The following is a 22,345-nucleotide window of genomic DNA, read 5'->3' as shown; positions in this document are numbered from 1 at the left end:
TTATTGAAGAGGCTATCTTTTTTCCAATGAGTATTTGTGTATTTTTTGTTGAAGATCAGGTGGCTGTAGCTGCCCAGACTTACATCTGGGTCCTCTATCCTGTTTCATAGATCTATATGTCTGTCTTTGCGCCAGTACCAGGCTGTTTTTGTTACTGTGGCTCTGTAATATAGGTTAAAAACAGGTATGGCAATACTACCAGCCTTATTTTTGTTGTTCAAAATCATTTTGGATTTTGCAGTATTTTGTGCTTCCATCTGAATTTTAGGATTGATTTTCTATTTCTGGGAAGAATGCCATTGGAATTTTGATGGGGATTGTATTAAATGTGTAGATTCCTTTTGGTAAGATTGGCATTTTCACAATATTGATTCTTTCAATCCAAGAACATGGGATGTATTTCCATTCCCTTGTGTCTTCTTCAATTTATGTCATGTGGGTTTTTAAGTTTTCATTGTAGATACCCTTCACTTTCTTGGTTAGGTTTATTACAAGGTACTTTATTGTGGTTTTTTTATGCAATTGTGAATGAGAGTGATTCCGTGATTTTATTTACAGCATGTTTGTTGTTAGGATATAGGAAGCCTACAGATGTCTGTGTTTATTTTGTATCCTGCTACATTGTTATAAGTGTTTATCAGCTCTTACAGTTTATTGCTAGAGTCTTTAGGGTCCTTTATATATAGAATTATATCATCTGCAAATAATGATAATATATCTTCCTTTCTAATTTGTATCCCTTTTATGTGTGTCTCTTGTCTTATTGCTATGGCTAAGACTTCCAGTACCATATTAAATAAGAGTGGGGACAGTGGACACTCTTGTCTTGTTCCTGATTTTAGTGGAAAAGCTTCAAATTTTTCTCCATTTAGTATTATGTTACCTGTAAGTTTGTCATAAATAACCTTGCTTATGTTGAGATATTTCCTTCAATTCCCAGTTTCGGTAGGACTTTTATCATGAAGAAATGTTGGATTTTGGCAAATGCTTTTTCTACATCTAATGATATGATCATGTGACTTTTGTCCTTCAGTCCCTTTATATAGTGTATGACATTTATTTGCATATGTTGAACCATCATTGCATTTCTGTGATAAAGCCTGCTTGGTCAGAGTGAATGATCTTTCTGGTATATTCTTATATTCTGTTTGCCAATATTTTGTTGAGAATTTTTCCAAATGTGTTCATGATGGAGACTGGTCTGTAATTTTCTTGTTTTGTTTGGTCTTTGTCTAGTTTTGGTATCAGGGTGATGGTTGCTTTGTAGAAGGAATTTTGTAGAATTTCTTCATTTTCTAATTTATGGAAAAGTATGAGAAGCATTAATGCTAGTTCTTCCTTGAAGGTCTGGTAAAATTCACCTATGAATCTGTCTGGGCTTGGACTTTCTTTAGTGGGGAGATTTTTTTGTAACTGCCTGTACTTGTTATAGGTCTATTTAAATTGTTTATCTCATCTTGCTTAGATGATCTGTCAATTGATGAGAGTAGGGTGTTTAAGTCACCCACTAAAACTGTATTTGATGTTATCTGGGACCTTAATTCTAACAGTGTTTGTTTAATGAAATTGGGAGCCCCAATGTTAAGCGTATGTATGTTTAGGATTGTAATGTCCTCCTATTGAAGTATTCCTTTAATCAAGATAAAATAACCTTCCTTATATTTCCTAACTAATGTTGTTTTGAAGTCTATCCTGACAGATAGTAGGATAGCACCCCCTGCTTGTTTTCTAAGCCCATTTGCTTGAAACACCATTTCCCACACTTTCACCCTAAGATAGTGTCCATCTTTTATGGAAAAGTGGGTTTCTTAGAGGAAACAAGTAGAAGCATCCTGCTTTTAAACTCAATCTGAAAACCTGTGTTTCTTGGTTCAGGCATTGAGGCCATTGATATTAAGTGTTCTGATTCAAAGGTTTGTGTTTATTCTTGACATTCTTCTGTTTCATAGTTCTTCCAGTTTTTTCCTTTACTCTCTTTTATTAACTATTATTTGAGTATGGTTTATTTTTTCATGGTTCTTTCTGTGTGTGCTTTTCTTTCTGTTCCACATGGAGGAGCCTTTGAGGTATTTTCTGTACAACTGGTTTAGTGATCATATATACCTTTAGCCTGTTTTGTTGTGGAATGTCCTTATTTTTCCATCTATTTGGATGGATGGATAGCTGGCAGGATAAAGTAGTCTTAGTTGACAGTGTTATCTTTCAGAATTTGAAATACATCATTCCAAGCCCTGTTGACTTCTGAAGTTTGTGATACATCATCTGCTATTATCCAGATGATGCCTTTGTATGTGACTGGATTTTTCTCAATATATTTTCTTTGGTTTTATACTTTAATTATAACATGACAGTGAGAGGTTCTTTCCTGGTTTTGTCTGTTTAATATTCTAAAGACTTCTGTATGTGCATTGGCATTATGTTCCCTATTTGGGGGAGGTTTTCTTATATGATTTTGTTGAAAATACCTGATACACCTTTGGAGTGGAATTCTTCTCCTTCTACTATGCCCTGAATTTGTATATATAATTGATAACTTCCATAGTTACAGACAACAAACCATGGTATTTCCCTTCCTTCCCCCATTTTCCCCTTCATAACTATGCTCTATATCACATCCCCATATCATCTCCCTCTCTCCATTAGTCTTTTTCTCCTATTATGATGGTCTTGTATAGGTATTTCTAGGCACTGCAAGGTCATAGATATTGAGGCCAATTTCTGTCTGAACATTTGTATGTAAGGAGTGGCACTCTTCCTTTAGCTTTTACATTCTTCCTGCCACCTATTCCACATTGGACCCTGAACCTTGGAGGGTGTGAGATGGTTCAGTGCTGGCCACTCCTCTTCCTCTCACCACTATGTTGCCTTTTGGGTTATCCCAGTGGTCATCACCATCTGAAAAGAGAAGCTTCAGAGTAGGAGTTTAAGGTGCCAAGTATAGTTCTTATACTCCAAGATAACAGCAGAAGTAACCCTTGGTGTTGAGTTTGCCTGCTATTCAAGTATTCTAGTATACTGGGTGGAGAAATTCACTGGCAAATCCCAAAATTCAGCTGCACAGTGTACACATTCAATCCAAACCAGCACAGAGTATTTATGTACTAGTGGGGATTAAAACAAATAGGTAATATAATAAAGCCAAAGTCCCTGAGGGTGTATTTTGCCCCACCCCCTTAATCCTGTCAACTGGTAGGTTGGGATTTCTGGTTTGAAATGGGTTCTAGTTCAGCCTGTGTCTGAGTTAGACCCTGCCCCAAATAATGAAAACAGAAAACAACAAAGGCCCTATGAATCAAAGAATATCAAAGATAACAATAGTCAACACCAAAATACAGATTACTTGAGAATGGTAAAGCCAACCAAGAATACGTAACACATAACCTGCCCTGACATGGGAGGAGAGATTAGTACTTCCAGTGCAGGCCTATGTAACTGCCTTTGTGTAAGTAGGCATAGTGACCTTTTCAGATTACTTCCAAACTCACCAGAGCTGAGTTCCCATCTTCATCACTCTCTGTTGTGCTGTGGATCTCATGTTCTGCTTGGCTGTGCTGGATGACCTGCAGCTGGGGGCTGAAAGAGTACTCTGGAGGTTCACAGCATTGAAAGTTGGGGGATGGGAGGCTGTGCAAAATAACTGGAGTTGCTGGGAGTGGTGGTACATGCCTTTAATTCCAGCACTGGGGAGGCAGAGGTAGAAGGATCTCCATGAGTTTGAGGCCACCCTGAGACTACATAGTTAATTCCAGGTCAGCCTGGACCAGAGTGAGACCCTACCTCAAAAAAACAAAGAAAAATAAAAAATAATAATAAAAGATAACTGGAGTTGTACCAGTGCTATTCAGCTGGTCCCATTTGTGTTCTCCTTCAGCAACTGCTCAGCTGGCCCCTGCTGTCTTCTCCTTAAGGTTTCTTAACTTTTCAACGAGGCCTATGTGAGTTGAAAATCCCTCCACCTAGTTTCTGCTCTGCAGTTCTGTGCCAGCCAAGGTGGTTGGTGCATGGACTGTGGCCACTGGTGCTTTGGTGGGATTCTGGCTGGTTTTTGACCTTCTAGAATATCTGAGTCTCTCTTGCTTCTGTGCTGTGCTTGAAAATAACTTATACCCCTTCACTTTTTCATAGAAGTATGTATTTTGCTGTTTTTCTGCATATTTACCTTCCTAGGCTGCTTCTGCATGGCTAATGTGCTGCTATTTTATCCAGAAGTCCCTTTTTTCATACATCATTTTTTTTTTTGTTTGTTTTGTTCTGTTTTTTGAGGTAGGGTCTCACTCTAGCCCAGGCTGATCTGGAATCCACTATGTAGTCTCAAGTTCTAGATTGCAATTTTCATTACAGCCATGAACTTGCTTGCATGCTTTTGTGCACTACAGTCCACAGTACTAGAAGTAAATGATTCAGAAAGTCCTCCCTTAATGTTTATTAATTTGGTAAATAATAAAATGACTAAAATCTAAACACTAAGCTATTTCCATTTTCACAGACTATCAAAGATGTGTGTAGAGAAATGGCATGGGTCTCCATGACCTTGCAGTGCCTGACATTACCTACACAAGACCATCATAATAGGAGGAAAAGATGGTGACATCAAAATAAGACAGACTGATTGAGAGGGAGAGGGGATATGCTAGAGAGTGGAGTTGCAAAGGGGAAAGTGGGGGGAGGGAGGGAATTACCATGGGTTATTGTCTATAATTATGGAAGTTGTCAATAAAAAATAAATTTAAAAAACAATGTGTGTGGAGGATTAGGGTGGCCTATCTTGAGTCCCTTATAGCTCTGGTTACATACTATCATTAAATATATTCCTCAAGAGGAGAGTCCTCAGAGGTTTAGGCCCAGAAATGGAATAGTTCACCCATCTGATGGTATTTCCCCACACACTTGCTGTGGACAGGTACTGAGGCACCTTGACCATCAGGAAGGGAGAGAGGCTCTTTGAGGTCTCAATATCTACATCTACAACCAGAGCAAGGCAGTGATGGGTGCTCCTAAGGGCCGTTCCAGGTTTTAGTCATAAAAGGAAGAGGAAACTTAAGAAAGATGCAAAGATGTCAGACTATCTCATGCTACTTAAACATCTGCACTGACTGTAAAAGTTTCCTCCTACAGGTCTTTTCCCTCTTGCTATTATTTTTCCAATAATCCACATACAATAACCAAATACATTCTCTGATAGTTATGATATTGTGGAAGAAAGAGATATCTTCAAATTTATCTTCACAATATCACTCCACCTGCAAACTAGTTTCCATTACAGACAGAAGAAAAGTTAAGCTTTCATATATTAAATTTTATATCTCATAATATTTTGTTTGAGATTTTTTTTAACCTCCCTTCCATTTGTTTGTAACAAAATAGGCCAAAGCTTTAGTTCAACTTCCATTCATACAACATCAATGTTGACTTGAGATGCAATACGATCTTTAAACAAACATGACTAGGGTACAATACACAAAGACAATCATGCCACACAATAGCAGGTAACTCTGAAATTCTTACCAAACCCCCTGATATGGGCGGAGGTCTACAGGACATTATACAAAGGATGGTATGTGGAAGAGATCTTGAGAAATGGATTCACTCTACTGCTATCAGTTTTCTTTTATAAAGTCTTCTAGGAGAAGATAAATACACAGCCTATATGTGTTCTCAAGTACCTTCTAAAAGACATAGCGAGCTAGATATTTATTTTATTTAGTTAGGGATATTTGTTGGTGGCTGACTATAAAGGTAGTGTTGCACAGAGCAACAAAAATATAAAAACATATCCTTAGCAAATAAAAATAATTATGATCTTTAACAGAAAAATACATCAATAGTTTCAAAATTTATACTGCTTTTTAACCTAGCAATTTTTCTCCTGGAATCTACAAAGATAATCATAGACTTACAAAGAGATTCAGTTAGTAGGATGTTTGTTTTGTGTGTAATCATAATCAAGAGAACCTGGGTTGCATGAATATCTCACAATAGGGACTGAGTAAAACTAGCTGTGAACATGAATGCAGAGAGGTACAATGAATCCATTAATATTATGTTATAATATTTATGGGGTTAGAAACATAATTATAGGGCTGGAGAGATAGCTCAGTTGTTAAAGTGCTTTCCTGAAAAACTTACTGACCGAAGTTCGATTCCCCAGTATACATGTAAAACCATATGCACAAAGTGGCATGCAGCTGGAGGCCCTGACACACCCATTCATATTCATATTCATATTCTCAGTCTCTCTCTGCTTGCAAATAAATAAAATGTTTATAAAAAAGAAAAGTAATTATAGTATAGTCTTAATTTGAGATACATCCTGTTTTTAATATGATATAATGCCAATTTATTTAAACAAATACACATTTTACCCAAAAAAGTTCTGGAAGGAAACATAGCAAATTATTTTAGATTGCCCTCAAGTATTTGAATTATGTATAATTTTATTTGAAAACCTTCTGTTTAAGTCATCCATAACAATTGCATTTTACCATTTAATAAAACTGCTACATATTTGGAACTATATGATGAAAAATATGTTCACTGTGTGCAAAAGAGTGGAGAGAGAAGCAGCTATTTGTTTCAATGACAGAGAACAATTTGTGTGATACTTCTTAAAGATAGGCTCCTATTTTGCCACATTGAAACAATAATAAATATCAACCTTTCTTATAATGGAGCAGTGTCAAGAGGCTACAATGGGGAGCCAAAGTAATATTAATAGTCCCAAAGTCATATGTCAAGTAAATGTAAAAGTTCCCCAGAGAAAGATGCAGATAGAATAAATAACCTAGGCTAGAAGACAACTTCTGGTACTAACACTCCCTGTGAGATGACATACACAAGTTGGTTTTGAAACAGCTAAAGAATTAATCACTACACCAGTTTTTGATATATGAGTATTTTAAGACTTATGTGACCATAATTATATAACCACCTCATAAAGAGATTATGAAAGAAGCATTTGAAAAATGTTTATCCACATAATAACATGTGAAGTCTTATTTCTATCAAATGATAGTTTATAAAAACTGAAACTATGAATATATTTGTATTCATACATATATATATATATATATATATATATATACCTGAAAATAAGTATATATTTATCTGAAAATGTATCTGTTTTTTATTTCTCCCAATCTAAAATTTGCCTGCTTCCAAATTTAAGTTCATTCTCATTCTCTCTCTCTCTCTCTCTCTCTACATCTCTCTCTCCATGTGTGTTTATCTCCCACACTCACCCCCACCCAATAGTACTGCCATGATTCTAAAAACAATTCCTATTTCTCTGCAGTTTTAGCTAGCAAATGTTCTGCTCTCAGGTAATCTAGTTATAATACAGCCTAGGTTTGCTTTTCTGCTACCTAAGAAGAATCCAAAAGAAATTGAATCTTGGGCTGGAGAGATGGCTTAGTGGTTAAGCGCTTGCCTATGAAGCCTAAGGACCCCAGTTCGAGGCTCGGTTCCCCAGGTCCCACGTTAGCCAGATGCACAAGGGGGCGCACGCGTCTGGAGTTCGTTTGCAGAGGCTGGAAGCCCTGGCACGCCCATTTTCTCTCTCTCTCCCTTTATCTGTCTTTCTCTCTGTGTCTGTCTCTCTCAAATAAAATTTTTTAAAAAAATATTTAAAAAAAGAAATTGAATCTTTGACTCATATATGGTTAAGTTTATGAATTATTTTATTCAAATAATTCTGAACATCAGTTTATTACAGAAGAAATGACTTAGAATGAAGCTTCATAGAAGTAGTTGCCTTCTGTTCATAGCATAGAAGAATGTGATCAACTCTATACTTCAACTTAATCCTAGGAAAAATTCCTGAGTTCTAGTTAAAAGTTTATATAACTAGGGACTGGAAAAATGGCTCAGCAGTTAAAAGTGTTTCTTTGCAAAGCCTGATAGCCTGGGCTTGATTCCCCAGTTCATGTAAAGCCAGATGTACAAAGTATTGCATGCATCTGGAGTTTGTTTGAATGGCAGGAGGCCCTGGCACACCAAACTCACTCTCTTTTGTCTGCCTCTTTCTTTCTGTCTGTCTTTCTTTCAACTAAATAAAAATTTTTAAGTTTATATAGGGGAAAAAAGCTTATATAGGATCCTTACTGTCATGGTGGGGCACTCCACTCTGTGGGAAATCAGGAAGGATATCGGTCTAGGACTTTTCCACCTGAGAGCTTGTCAAGGATGAGCACTGCAGGCTGTCCCATGGACAAGATGTCATCTTTGGTTTTGCTCTATTTCTTGTCAGCCTTCTTAAGAACTTGCAATCCCTATAGAGAATACCTAACAAAGAAAATTTCAGTGTGTATGACACATTATTACATACGGTTTTATTTTGAATTCCCTTAATCATCACCTCTTGCAGTAAAACTTTAGGTAAATATGTTATTGGGAGGTTCAGGAAATTCTAGTAGCAAAATAGTAAGGAGATACAAAGGAGGGAAGGCAGCCAAAGGGAAGTTGCTAAGCAAGTGTGTTAGTTTTTGCTCCATGACAAATCATGCCAACACTTGCTGGCTTTAAAAAAAACAAATATGCAGGGCTGAAGAGATGGCTTAGTAGTTTAGTGCTTTCCTGCAAAGCCAAAGATCAAAGTTTGATTCTCCAGGACTCATGTAAGCCAGGTGCACAAGGAGGCATGCAAGTCTGGAGTTTGTTTCCAGTGGCAGGAAACCCCAGTATGTCCATTCCCTCCCTCTCTCTCTCTCTCTCTCTCTCCCTCTCTCTCTCTCTCTCTCTCTCTCTCTCTCTCTCTCTCTCTCTCTCTCAAATATATAAGCAAAAATGAAATATTTTAAATTTAAAAAGGTTCAGACTTCCCTACATCTGTGAATCATCCTGGTGGCTTTTGTCCAGGCCAGTTCAAATGATTTCTATATTCAGCTGAGCATTAGGCTAGCTTGAGTTACTATACATTAGCCAGCCAGACACTGTGCTTGGTCTAGGGTGTTTAAACTAGAACAACTCAAGTCTATATCATGTCTCATCCTTCCAGACTGGCTAAGACTGTTTTAAGAAACAATCCTAGGACCTAAAGGAAAGTAAGCAAGACAAAACAAACCTTATATGCATCTTATTGAGTGTTGTGTAATACATCGTCTGAGGAAAAAAAAAAAATCTATTACCATCTTTATCAGAAGCAGTTGCAACCACTCACCAGAGATTCTGGATTGGACATGTCCCCTGTGCCAGCTGTATGCAATGTCACTCATGCTCTAATGGCCATAGGGCTGATAAGAGTGTAGAGAGGGTGAAAGATCAAAGAACAGAGAGCTCCATCTATGCAGTGGTAGGGAAATTGTCATTCATATGGGAGGAGCCTTATCAGTGTTACTGCTTCTTTGGGGTCCATGCTCCTATAAGTAATCCCTTGCCCATGCATGGTAATGAATCCCAACAAGCTCATTGGTCCCCAGAGTGTAGTGGAATTAGCCTTTTGTCTGTTGAGGAGCAAGTAACCCTTGGCTTCTCCCAGAAAAGGGTTCACACTATACTTGACACCCAAATAAGGTCACAACAGAGGAAAAGATGAGTTTTGAAAAAGTGATTGCATAGTATTGCTTTGGATAGTAAGGTGTGCAACTTAAGGAACTGCTCAAGGGAGTCATCCCACATGGGGTAAGGAGGCATGCCTTCTTGCTGTGGCAGTGATAGGACAGGCCTTAAAGGCATACAGTTCCTAGGGTAACTATACATTGGGAAAATAAAATAATTAGAATTTTGGAAGCCTACTAGACAGCCCTGGCTCTGAATTAACACTGATTCCAGGAGGCCTCCAACAGCATCATGGCCCTCTACTTAGACACTTATGGAGGTCAGGTGGTCAATAGAGTTCTAGCCAAATCATGACTCAGTTTGTCTGGGAGGTCCCCAATAATCAGCCTTTGATTCCACAATCCTAGAATACATGATTGGGATAGATATACTTAGAAATTAGTAGAATCCCCACAGTGGTTCCCTGACTTGTGGAGCATGGGCTATTATAACTGGAAAGAAAAAACAAAAGCCTTAGTTCTGCCTCTACTTGGAAAAATAGTGAACCAAAACAATATTACATCCCTGGCTGGAGGGTGGTGAAGTACAGAAATTGGTGCCACCATAAAGGTCTTAAAAAGTGCCTCTACCACTTTTCCCTTTAACTGTCCTTTTTGGCATGTGCAGAAGAAAACAGATCATGGAAAATGATAGTTGACTGTTGGAAACTTAATCAATTAAGTGACTTCAATTGCAGCTATTATACCAGATGTGGTTTCCTTGTTACCTGATATGCAGCTATTGATCTTACAAATCTTTTCTATACTTGTCCACAAGAACCACTAGAAGCAATTTTGTTTCATCTAGCAAGGTCAACAGTACACCTTTACTATTTTCCCTCAAGATTATATTAATTTCTCCAACTCTGTGTTATAACTTAGTTCATAGGGATCTTGATCACTTGTCCCTTCCACAAGGCATCACATTTGTCCATTATATAGATAATATGTTTATTGGACCAAATGAGCAAGAAGTAGCAACTATTCTGAAGTTATTAGTACAGCAAATGCACATCAGAGAAAGGTAAATAAGTCCAGCCAAAATTCAAAGCCTTCTACCTCAGTAAAATTTCTAGGAATTCTGTGGTATGGGGAATGCAGAGACATTCCATCTAAGGTGAAGAATAAGCTGTTGTGCCTGGCCCCTCCTACCACCAAGAAAGACACATATCTAGTAGACTTAATTTGGATGTTTACGGCACCACATTTCTCACTTGGGTGTGTTAATTCAGCCCATATACTAAGCGACTCAGCTGCTACAAGTGAATGGGACTGAGAACATGTGAAGGCTCTTCAGTATGCCCAGGCTACTGTTCCTTGTGACTTGGGCCATATGAACTATCAGAGCTGATGTCACTTGAAGTATCAGTGGCATATAGGGGTGCTGATTGGAGCCTTTGCCAGATCTTCATAGGTGAAGCACAGTGGATGTACTTGGGATTTTGGAGCAAGACCCTGCTGTTATCTGCAGACAACTAATTTTCCTCTGAGAGACAGTTCTGATCTGCCATTGAGCCACGGTGAAAAAAAAAATGAACATTTTATAATGGATAACCAAGCTACCATGTGATGTGGGCTATCTATCATGTGGTGGGTGTCATCTGATCCAACAAACCATAAAGATGGACATTCACAGCAGCAGTTCATCATGAAATGGAAGTGGTATATATGTGATCAGGTTTGAACAGGTCCTAAAGGCACAAGTAAGGCATATGAAGAAGTTTTCCAAAAACATATAGTTCTTATTCCTGTTATCATGTCTTCTGTTCCAAAGCATGTACCTATGGCATCATGAAGTATGCCCCATTATCAAATGACTAAGGAGGAGTAGACTAAGACCTGGTTTCTAGATTGATCTGGATACTATACAGATACCACCCAGAAGTAAAAAACCACAGTATTATAACCCTTTTCTGGGACAACTTTGAACAGCTGTAAAGGTAAATCTTTGCAATTTGGGAAGAACTTTGAGCAGTGTGCATGGTTGTGCATTTTGCTTGGAAGGGGAGAAATGGATGGATATGCAATTATATTCATGAGCTGTAACTAATGGCTTTGCTGAATGGTCAGGGACTGGGAAGGAGCATGACTGGAAAGTTGGTGAGAAAGACATTTAGGAGAGGGAAATGTGGATAGATGTCTGAATGGATAAAGCATATAAAGATACTCATGTCCCATGTAAGTGTTCATGAAAAGACAACCTCATCTGAGAACAACTTTAATAATTAAGTACATAAGATTTCTTGTTCTGTGGATAACAATCAACCTTTCTCTCCAGCCATCCCTGTCATTGTCCAATGGGCCCATGAACAAAGTGGCCATAGTGGCAGGGATGGAGGTTATGTATAGGTTCATCACAGATTTCTTGTCTCCAAAGCTAACCTAGCTATGACTGCTACTGAGTGCTGACAGAGACCAACAATGAGATCCACTGTGTCATGATTCTCCTGGGTAACCAGCTAGCAACCTAGTGATGACATGGGACCACTTACATCATAGAAAAGACTAATTTTTCCTTAGTGGAATAGAAACTCATGTTACGTATGATTTTGCCTCTTCTACACATAATGCTTCTGCCAAAATACCATTCATGGACTTAAAGAATGTCTTATACCCCACCATGCTATTCCACACAGCAATGCTTCTGACCAATGAACTCTTGTCATAACCAAAAAAGTATGGCAATGGGATCATGCTCATGGAATTCACTGGACTTACAATGTTCCCCACCATCCAAAAGTAGTTGACTTGACAGAATTGTGGGACAGTCTTTTAAAGAAACAGGTACAGTGCCAACTAGGTAACAATAGCCTAGCTGGGTGTAGTGGTGCATGCCTTTAATCTCAGCACTCAGGATGCTAATATATATATAATATATATATATATACTTATATATTTATATATTATATATATATATATTTTATATATTATATATTTATATATATTTATATATTTATATATGTATGTATATATGTATATGCTTTTTAAGGTAGGGTTTTTCTCTAGCCCAGGGTGACCTGGAATTCACTTGGCAGTCACAGGGGGCCTTGAACTCACAATGATCCTGCTAACTCTGCCTCCCATGTGCTGGGATTAAAGGCATGTGCCACCATGCCAGACTCTTATGCATATATATATATATATATATATATATATATATATATATATATATATATAGTGTGTGTGTGTGTGTGTGTGTGTGTGTGTGTCTGTCTGTCTGTCTGTCTGAGGAGGACGGGGTGAGGTGTTATAAGGTTCTCCAAGAAAACAAATATATCTATCTTCATCAGAAGCAACTGCAATTGCTCCATAACAGATTCCAAATTGGGCCTGTTGACCTTTCCTCACAGAACAGGAGCAGGAAGGCTTATCAGACCCTCCCCTGTGATCTTTGGATCCACTGTGCTAGCTGTACTCAAGGATGATGCACTTGGTCTGGTGTAGAGGGCAGGAAGCCAGGAGAAAGAGAACTCCAACTATGCATCTTTGGTGAGGTCCTCATTCAGATGTGATTCTCCAATGCTATGGCTGCTTTGGGGTGTCCACAGTCCTGAAGAAATCCTTTCCCCATGCTCTGTACAGAAAACTCATTGGTTCACTAGGGAACTTGGGTGAAATTGGCCTTTGGTCTGTAAGGAGTACTCTTTGCCTATTGTGAGCAAACACTCCTTGGCTTCTCCCCAGAAAATTTTGTGCTATGTTTGCTAATTGTCCAAGGAGCAAAACAAGCCACATGACCACCCAGACTGCAGTTTTTGATGTGGGGGGGGGGGCAGTCTTCAGTATCATGTAAGCAGGAGAAAAAGAATCTGGGACTAGATTACAATTTGCCATAACCTCTTGCCATACACAGTGTCTGGAACAAAACCAGTCAGGGAAGTTCTGAATTAATCCAGGCTTCAGAATTAATCCACCTACCCCTTGGCATGAGAAAGAGAGGAAAATTATGCACATATTGTCAGTTATTGGAAAGTTGCTTCAGGAGGACAAGAGCACAGAAATTTTACAGCAAGATCAGGCAATCATTCAAGAGCTGACCTCTGGCACACTGATGCAGGCACTGGCAACTGAAAGCCATGTAGGACAACCAGCATCAGTAAGTCTTAAGGATGGTAATGAGGTTTGGGTATGAGCTATACAAAACCCATAAAGTTGCTGTCCAAAGTCATTCAGACATCCAAGGCCAATAGCATCAAACACCTCATTTTCAACCATAAGTCTCCTTACCTTTTTTTAAAAAAATTCAGTAATATATATGTGTATATATATATATATATGTATATATATATATATATACATATATATATATATATAATGACCTTTAATAGCTCTAACCCATTTTCTGTTTAAAAGAGATAAACTGGACATGGTGAAACACACCTTTAATTCCACTTGGAAGGCAGAAGAAGGAGAATCACTGAGTTCGAGACCAGTCTGAAATGACAGGGTGAGTTGATCAGATCAGCCTGTTTTAGAGGGAGAGTGAGCCTACCTCAACAAAACAAAAATGAATGAATAAATAAATAAATGATGGGTGATCAGGCTGAAGAGATGGCTCAATAGTTAAGGACACTTGCTTGAAGGCCTGATGGCCTGGGCTATTCATCAGTACCCACATAAAGCCAGATGCACAGACTGACATAAGCATCTAGAGTTTAATTGCAATTCTCTCTCTCTCTCTCTTTCTCCTCACAAATAAATAAAACTTAAATTAAAGATGACATAGTCATTCTTAGGGCCCCCATTCAGTATCTGGCAACCAAAAGGAAATGTGTAATATCTGAAAATTTGTACTAAAAGTCACCTTGTTTAATGGATACTATTTGTTGTACATGGATACCAGCTTCTTGGCGCATAAGTAAACTCTAAGCTAGCTTCATTTTGAACATAGAAACACTGCATCTTCCACCACACCAATAACCAAGGAATGGGGCAAATATCTTCTGAAAAGAAAGTATCAGAAAGAATTCTAATAGAAGTATGCTAATCATTTTAACTAGATGTTGTCACAGATTCAACACTAGAAATATAAGTATAAATAGTTTCATTTTCAGATTGTTTCTATTTAGCATGGAGAAAGTGGAATGATATAGTGGTCAGAATTATAAACTCTGAACTCACATGTACCGGTTGAAATCCTGGCTGACCATATGCCAGCTGTGAATTAAGACACTTTACTTTAGCTCTCAGGGGCTCACTCTTTGGTCTGCAAAATGAGAAAGATAATATGTCCTAATCCAAAGATACATGTGCCATCCTTTGCATATGGCTTATGTAGATACTGGGAAATTGAACCTGGGTCCTTAGGTTTCATAGGCAAGCACCTCAGTGGATAAGCCAGCTATCCAATCTCTGATGATTATCATGAATTGCTAAGATTTATTTGATAAAAAAAAGTCTGGAAAAAGTTTATAAATGCTTTATTTATATCCAGATGTTAGCTCATATCTTGAGAAAAATAAACTGTAAAAATTAGAAACATTGGCGGCTGGAGAGATGGCTTAGCGGTTAAGTGCTTGCCTGTGAAGCCTAAGGACCCCAGTTTGAGGCTCAATTCCCCAGGACCCACGTTAGCCAGATGCACAAGGGGGCACACGCATCTGGAGTTCATTTGTAGTGGCTGGATTCCCTGGAGCGCCCATTCTTTCTCTTCCTCTCTCTCTCTTTCTCTTCCTCTTTCTCTCTCTGTCTGTTTTTCTCAAATAAATAAAAATAAACAAAAATATTTTTAAAAAATTAGAAACATGGACTTGAGAAATGCCTTAGTGGTTAAGGTACTTGCCTGAAAAGCCACAAGACCCAGGTTTGAATCCCCAGGAACCACGAAAGCCAGATGCAAAGGTGGCACATGCATCTGGAGTTTGTTTGCAGTGGCTGGAGGCCCTGGCGCACCCATTCTCTCTCTCCATGCCTATTTCTGTATCTCTCTGTCTCTCAAATAAATAAATAAAAATATTTTAAAAATTAAAAACAAGTGGTTTTGGAAAGATAATTTGTCTTTTTGACCCTTGTTAAGAAAAAAAAATTCTCCAGTGCACACAAACACCCATTTGCAATACCCACATCCATTCCTACACATAAACAAAATAAACATGTACACACACACACACACACACACACACACACACACACACTAACCATACACCCCTACAAACTATTTAATTAAATGACATTCATGTTGCATTTTCCTACTCTTTTTTATTTTAGTTTATTAAAACATTGGTTGTAATATAACATCACCAATGCTTACATTTAGATAGTTATAAGGAAAGATGTGTTTCTCACATTCTTTAATCAGTCATTCTTTAGCCCAGTCCTGCTCTGTACTCAAGCTCCCCTTCATATGAAGGGAAACACAGACTATCCAGACATGCTTACAGATTCCCAACTCTACAAAGCTTTCCTGATCTCTACTCCTGACCATGTAGAACATGGGAAAAGAATGTTCCTGCCTGGGAAAATGAAGCTCTCTCAGTGACCTAATGTTCTGCTGCCTGGGGTGACTGTAGAAGGCATGAGACTGAAGCAAAAAGGCACTCTGGAGAGTTATGAAAAGCCTCTTGGAAGCCCCAGAATAAAAACTATGACCCTGCTATTTCATCTGATTTGTGGCTTGGCTAGATCACCCCATGTGTGGTATCTAATTTAATCCTTGACAGTTAAACAGATAATAAAATTTTATGTACTGACATGCTATAAGGATGTAGAGACAGAATAAGTATATTTTATATTTTTACCATACCACAAAATGGAACATGGCCCACTTGCCATTTCCTTTTATACTCATGCCAACTGGAAAGTCTCTTTAATCATGTTTCCTATTTATTATATTCTTTAAGTTTATATTCTTAAACAGCATCTGCTTTTTAATGCTCATACTTGGTAGGTTAGTGACAGGAGTATTTAACCTCAAAAGACAATATTAAGTAAGAGTTTTGAGAATACATGGTAGAACAGGTTATACTATAGTGTTACTGACCTGTAAACTTTAAAATAAATAAAGTGTGGCCAGGCATGGTGGTACACACCTTTAATCCCAACACTCTAGAGGCAGATATAGGAAAATCACTGTGAATTTGAGGCCAGCCTGAGACAACAGAGTGAACTCCAGATCAGCCTGGACTACAGTGAGACCCTTCCTCAAAAGAAAAAAAAATGACCAACAATTAAGGTATAAATGCTTGTTGTATTTATTTTACTATGACTAAGAAACAAACTTTTTGTTTCTTTTTATTATTGACAGCTTCTATAAAATAGAAAATAAATCATAGGAATTTCCTCCCCCACATTTTCCCTTTGGAACTCCACTCTCCATCATATCCCCTCCCTTCTCAGTCAGTCTTTCAATTTGATGTCATCATCTTTCCCTCCCTTTATGATGGTCTTGTGTCGATAGTGTCAGGCACTGTGAGATCATGGATATCTAGACCATTTTGTGTCTGGAAGAGTAAATTGTAAGTAGTCCTACCCTTCCTTTGGCTCTTACATTCTTTCCATCACCTCTTCTGCAATGGACCTTGAGCCTTTGAAGGTGTGATAAAGAAACAAAATGCTTAACGTACTAATTAGAAGTTATTTGAAATGTACATCTTCCTTCTTCTCCTCTCATGTGAACCGAATAAAGAAAAAATACTAGCAGGTGTCACATTTTATAGCTTATTAATCAAGTAAAATTTAGTTATTTAGATCTTAAAAGATGTTATCCTACACCACTTCTTACTTTTTGTGGATATGGAAATAACCCGAGGAAATGTAGATACTCATTCTCTTGAGCTCTTAAATCAAAAGTTTCCTTGCATTCTCCTACCTCACAATGGCAAAATTCTCCCTAATCAACGGGCATCTATAAACAGACTGTTATTTTTAATAATTCTGAATTTTGTGGCAGAAATCTACTGAGTTACTGCATTGGACACTCAAAAGTCATAAAAATGTCTTAACAAAATTAAACAAATATTCCAGGAAAAAAATGTGAAAACTGAAGATAAGCAACAATTTCTGCTTGACTGCACTTTGAAACAGACATACCTAATAAACATCTCAAGGACTGGACAATAGAGATGGTGTGGCGGGAGGGGAGGGCAAAAGGGGGGGATCAAAAAAACTGGATCCAAATGAAAATGGTACCATAAAATCCTGAAAGACATACTAAAAAGTCAAACCTTCATTAAGTGCTTAGAGAGAATACCTAATCACAGGGGTCTGTAAAGGGTGTGATTAAGACTATCCTCAATAGTCTCCTCTCTCTCTCTCTCTCTCTCTCTCTCTCTCTCTCTCTCTCTCTCTCTCTCTCTCTCTTTTCTCTTTTATATTACCTATATTTTTCTTCCTTCTTCTCCTTTGGCACTGACCTGTAACTCCAAGTACCAGCATGTGGGTAACATCCACAATGAGCTGTTGATCAGAGAGACCTACAAGGTTTCCCAAAAGAAGACAGAATTGTCAGAGTACTTGATGACCCACCAAATGTTAATGGTAAGGCCCTACTTCTGAAGAAACCATATGCTGTTGGGACAGAACATTGAGTGACCTGGCTGGAAACTAGAAGAGAGTCAATACCCAGACAGTTAGCTTGTCTAGTGCCAGAAGGTGCTACATGAGCATCTGGAGGAAAATGACCAACATCTGTCTAAGCAACTCATGGACTAAGCTACTCAACAGCAATCGACCTGATGTGATGTTCACACAAGTGCAATAGTGGCACATAGCCATAGTGGATTACCAACTGCTCTTGATTTGGCTAATGGATCCACTCAGTAGAATAGAACCCATACCTGGAATGGGGAAATAAGTCAGAACCATATCCAAAAATGAGACCCCTCTCCAATATCAAGCTCCCACCAATAGTGGGCTACAAGAGGGCTTATACCTATTAAATTCTCTCTAAAATAATAATGGGTATCCATGTATCTTGCACTGACCTCACTCTCCATTGGATAATTTGCTTCTGTTGTGCAGATGGATGCAGAGCCTGGGAAGAGAAGCAGCACATGGAACCCCACCAGGGCACCAGCTGAAGCCATAGAGTTTTGGGGGTATTGAGCAAGAGATACTTTCTCAGTAAACCTGGTCTCAGCACAAGGGTGAAGGAGATAGACACAGAGAGCCCTCAACTCCTACCAAATCAGATATCCAGAGACACAGACTCCCAAGACCTCCCATCACTGAAATAGACCTAATATGAGCCCAACATGGCTCAGGGAAATTTACACAAGAGTGGGCAGAAAGATTGTTAGAGCCATAAGTTGGGTCATTATGTAGAGTCATTACCTCTCCCCCATAACTGATGGCCACCCCCGCAATGCAACACCCACAATCCTCATGGGGGGATGACAGGGAGAAGTCTAACAATGGTACCATCATGGCTTTTTACACACTATATATATATATATAACTAATAAAAAAAGAAAATGAAAAAAAGCAAGGGCAGGGGCTGGAGAGATGGCTTAGCGGTTAAGCGCTTGCCTGTGAAGCCTAAGGACCCCGGTTCGAGGCTCGGTTCCCCAGGTCCCACGTTAGCCAGATGCACAAGGGGGCGCACGCGTCTGGAGTTCGTTTGCAGAGGCTGGAGGCCCTGGCGCGCCCATTCTCTCCCTCTCCCTCTATCTGTCTTTCTCTCTGTGTCTGTTGCTCTCAAGTAAATAATAAAAAAAAAAAAAATTTAAATAAAAAAAAAAAAAAAAAAAAAGCAAGGGCATTTTACTTTGTTGCACCTATTATATTAGGCATACTTTTTAAGCAAGGCCTTGGGGGAAAAAACCAGCATAACAGTTCATTTAATATGTGTCATTTATTGACCTTCTGAGGCATCCATCTGCATCTTTATTAAAGAACACTGTAAATAAGTGTATTCTCTTACCTATGAATTTTTATGGCCTTAAAAGCTGCCTAAGCTTCCCCTCTGTGGTTAATGTGTCATCCAAATCTATTTCCAGTCATTTTGTAAATGCCTTTGTTGCAGCTTCCAATCATCAGTGCCTATACTTCTCCATCATGCTCATCTGTGACTTAAGCTACACATTCTTCTTAGCAAGAGCTAAGTTACTTCATGGAATATTTATTTATAAAAACATCTAACTTTGGGCTTCCCTGATGCTTAAACATTATATTTAACATCTCAGTCTTAACTGTAGCCTTGGAATTGTAAAGACAGCAAAATGTTATATTTCTCTACATTTCTTTATACCTAGCCTATAGAAGTCACTTCCTTGTAGGAGGCTTTGCAGATGGTAGACAAAGAGAAGGCTCTGCAAATGGCAGGTAAACAAGAGGCTCTGCTGGGATGAACAGCATTTCCTGGGGCCTGCATTGTTGAACAAACTCCTTAAGATAAGTGGGACTCCTGATCACAGGCCTACCTGGCACCCCCAGGAAAAAAAAAATAATAATAAATCTGTTTACAAGTTCCTTTTTTTTATTTCAGTTCTATGCTGTAACTGTCACATGTAAATTGTGATTTAGGGCTTAACTCCCACTGTTTTTTGTTTTTTATTTCTAACCTCATGTGGTTATTTCCAATAAAAGCTGACATTTTGAATAGTTCAGGGCTGCAATCTGAGAATCTGGGGTACAAACCTAACATATCAGACTTTCTTTTTTTTTCTTTTCTTTCTTTTTCACCCATAAAAAACTTTGCCTCACATTCCATGAGTCAACGGTCTTACTTGTGCAACACTGAACACCATAGCAAAATCTACTTTGTTCAAACATAATACCTTATGCCCTATGTCAACCTTCATGTTTTCCTAAATAAATGTTTAAATGAGAAGCTCAATACACCTAAAATATTAAAGCTCACTATGATACTTGTTTTTTCAATGGACTAATCTGATAAATCTAAAGGTATAAAGTAAAACATATTTTGTAGCACCAAACTAATCAAACAACAGCAATAAAATGTAGTTCTGCAGTATATAACCATTGTACTACAAGGACTTGCAAGTATACTTAGAATTTCAAGGACTAAATAATGTAAACAGCCCTGGATAGAGCATGTTTCATATAACTACCAAAGACCAAATGATACTCACCTGCAAACTGAGCTCAATTCACCAGTATCCACATAAAGCCAGACACACAAAGTGGTAGAGGCATTTAGAGTTTGTTTACAGTACCCAAAGGCCCAGGTATGCTCATAACACTCTCTCTCTTTGTTCCTCTTCTGTTTCTCTCTGCTTGCAAATAAAATTAAAAAAAAAAATTCAGAAGATTAAGGTTTACAAGTACATGATTTGAAAAGTAAACTTTTTTATGATATAAGGAATCTCAACCTTGGAGCCCTCAATGTCATTGTAAACAAAGAAGTGTACTTAACTCATAATGTTAGTGGCATTTCATTTGCATTAAATACAGTCAGCTTGGTGGCTCATGCCTGTAATCCCAGCATTAAGGAGACAAACATAGTAGGTTTGCCTTAAACTCCAGACCACCCTGAACTACACAGTGAATTCCAGGACAGCTTGAGCTAGAGTATGCCCCTACCTAAAAAAAAAAAAAAAAAAAAAAGCTAAAGAAAAACAAACAAACAAAAGAACTGAGATGGAAAGATGGGTAACAGATTGCAAATGCATTTTATACATTGGCCAATTCATTTTATCTTTACATATTCCTCCAGAAACCATTTTGACTCATGCCCTGGAAACTTTCCAAGCAACTCACATATGTCAAATTCTTATCATTATTATATTCTACACTGTTTAATCAAGTGACTTCCTGCTATGACTGCTATTTCTACTCCCAGTCCTCATCCTGATTATCACAATACCATTGACCACTCAAGAAAAGGAAAAAGAATGGGATTAGAAAACTAAAAAAATATTTAAAGAAAGGAAAAAAAAATACATTGTAAAAATGGTTCAAAATACCCCCTTCTGCTTCTTTTCTTTTTCCCCAATTTACTACTCAATATCTGTGCTATAATTTTTTTCCCAATAATAATAGGTACCATTTACTGAGAGCCAGGAATTTCTATGAACACTTTACAAATATTATGTCATTAGTTAATATTTACCCATCACTCTGTGTAGGAGGGTACTATGAATGTCACATTCTGCAGACAAAGAGATGGTGAGTAACATGACCCTGGCTGCACACCAGCAAGATCCAGATCCAGGATTCAACTCCAACACACCAGCTCTGGAGCCCACTGCTTTTACATACTATGCTGCCTTTCTATGTCAGTGAGCACATATGCTTATAAGCTCAACTTTATACTGTACCTTCATAGAAAAGGAGAATCCTAAGGGATTCATTTCTTAAGTAAGCACTTATAGTGAAATACTATACATTAGCCCTGCTTTTACTGTTTGAGAAGAACAGAAAAATTAATAAATCTTGCTCAAGTCTCAGATAAATTCATAGTCCAGAGGAAAGTACTTCATTCTAATACATAAATATTGAGGACATGGAAGGAGAGAAATTTTCAGAAAATTGGAAATTTTCAGAAAAATATCACAGTGAAGATGATAAATGACCAAAATTTCAAAGAATAGGAATTTTCAGAAAGTAAGAAAGGCAAAGAGAACAGATGTCCATGTTTTGATGTTTATTTACTTAGGAGCTATGCACACATTTTAGAGAAAGAATCTCAAAAGAAAGGATAGACAGAGGCACTCGAAGATTATGGAGCAGTCACAAAGGAATGCCCAGGATTCTGCATCCACATTCACATCCCTTGAGAGTCATTTATTTTTGGCTCTATGCTCCACTTCTTTTTTTCTGACTCCATTTGGTTTCCATTAGTTGAAATGAGGTCTTGGGGCTGGAGAGATAGCTTAGCAGTTAAGGGGCTTGCCTGCAAAGCCTTAGGACCCAGG

This window comes from Jaculus jaculus, chromosome 10 (assembly GCF_020740685.1).
Source record: "Jaculus jaculus isolate mJacJac1 chromosome 10, mJacJac1.mat.Y.cur, whole genome shotgun sequence".
Taxonomy (NCBI): Eukaryota; Metazoa; Chordata; class Mammalia; order Rodentia; family Dipodidae; genus Jaculus; species Jaculus jaculus.
This window is presented reverse-complemented; position numbering follows the sequence as displayed.